The sequence below is a fragment of the Mastomys coucha genome, unplaced genomic scaffold (genome assembly GCF_008632895.1).
Source record: "Mastomys coucha isolate ucsf_1 unplaced genomic scaffold, UCSF_Mcou_1 pScaffold4, whole genome shotgun sequence".
In the NCBI taxonomy this organism is placed as follows: Eukaryota; Metazoa; Chordata; class Mammalia; order Rodentia; family Muridae; genus Mastomys; species Mastomys coucha.
In genome coordinates, this window is record NW_022196910.1 from 54789095 (window position 1) to 54789555 (window position 461).

Genomic DNA, 461 nt, shown 5'->3' on the forward strand with positions numbered 1-461 from the left:
CACAGGACAACGTGCGCGCGCACACACACACACACACACACACACACACACACACAGAGGCAATCTGAAAGAGGGTCAGGGAAAAGCCAGGGGTGCACTTGGTGATACTCAAGGAGACTAAAAACAGGGAGCAGTGACTTGGTGCAGTCAGAACTGGAAGAATAAAGGCAGTATAGGACAAAGTGTCAGGAACAAGGCCAAATGGGTGACAAGGGCTGACCCCAAGCACGGGAACTGCTTTAGTTCTGGGTGAAGGCAATAGGGAAACCCATGGCTAAAGCCTCCATCTATAGGAGACCTGACCCTCCCCATCACTGGTTTAACCAATCTCAGGTCGTCCAATTCTCTCAGAGATTACAAGTGCATGCTCACACACACACAAGTGCACAGTACTTATCTTTGGGTCTTTGCCTCTGTCCCTGAATCTTTCCATCTAAGAATATCTGCCTTTCAATGTAATC